General features: G+C 41.5%; 1 non-coding gene across 1 annotated transcript; it reads left to right on the top strand.

The window, feature by feature from the left end:
- Positions 1-376: 376 nt before the first annotated feature.
- On the top strand, positions 377-484 carry LOC112086957. The gene has a single exon (XR_002899808.1). It is a non-coding gene; the product is annotated as a small nucleolar RNA R71 (small nucleolar RNA).
- Positions 485-904: the final 420 nt, after the last annotated feature.

The raw sequence follows: 904 nt of genomic DNA on the forward strand, positions 1-904 counted from the left end.
AGGGAAAACTAGGATATGAAACATGATTAGATTGAATAGCCAAGATTGGTTCGGAAGGTGGTTTGAAGGCAAGTTCGGAAGACGGTTTCCCGCGGTCAGAAGGCTCGTGACTGCGGTGAAACAGTTCTTGGCCGCGGTCAGCAGCATCACGACCGCGGTGAAAGCTTGGTTTGCCGCGGTCCGGATGAATGGACCCGCGGTGATCAGAAAGAAGGGAAAATCTTGAATTTGATAGACTTCTGCAATGTTCACCATCCCTTGATCAGAAGAATCCATTGGGTTGTCCCAACCATCAAAGTTACACGTATTGTGTGCCTTTTTTGGTTGTTGCAATCCAAGATGACTCATTATGTGATGGAGACACATCACCTCGGTATATCCATGGTGTGGACAATCTCTTTGGTATTCCCTAAATCTTTCCCAAGTATCTAAAAGATCTTCATCTTCTTTTTGTTTATAAGTTCTTATCTTGTTTCTTAAGAGATTTGAACGATTTCTAGTGTAAAAATGATTTAGGAAAGCAGTTCTACACGCTGCCCACGTTTTTAGTGAAGCAGGTGCCAAAGATTTTAGCCATTTGCTGGCATTGTCTCTCAAAGAGAATGGGAAAAGACTACACTTGTGGTAATCCCCATTTGCTATAATGGTTGCACATAATTCTTCGAACGTCTCAATATGGTCTATCGGGTTTTTGAATGAATAACCATAGAATTGATTTTGTTGAACCAAATGGATATGGGGTACCTTAATTTTGGTTTTGCCATCCTTTGGTAAGGCTGGTTGAATAGCTCTTCGATCTCCCAAGAATTTCTCGAGTGAATCGAAACTTCCAATCAGTTCATCATCATCTTCATGTTTTGTAGATCCGATCAGCTCATTGTCATCATAGATCGGTTCTTCAAAC

Source organism: Eutrema salsugineum, unplaced genomic scaffold, assembly GCF_000478725.1.
Source record: "Eutrema salsugineum unplaced genomic scaffold, Eutsalg1_0 scaffold_2, whole genome shotgun sequence".
Lineage (NCBI taxonomy): Eukaryota > Viridiplantae > Streptophyta > Magnoliopsida > Brassicales > Brassicaceae > Eutrema > Eutrema salsugineum.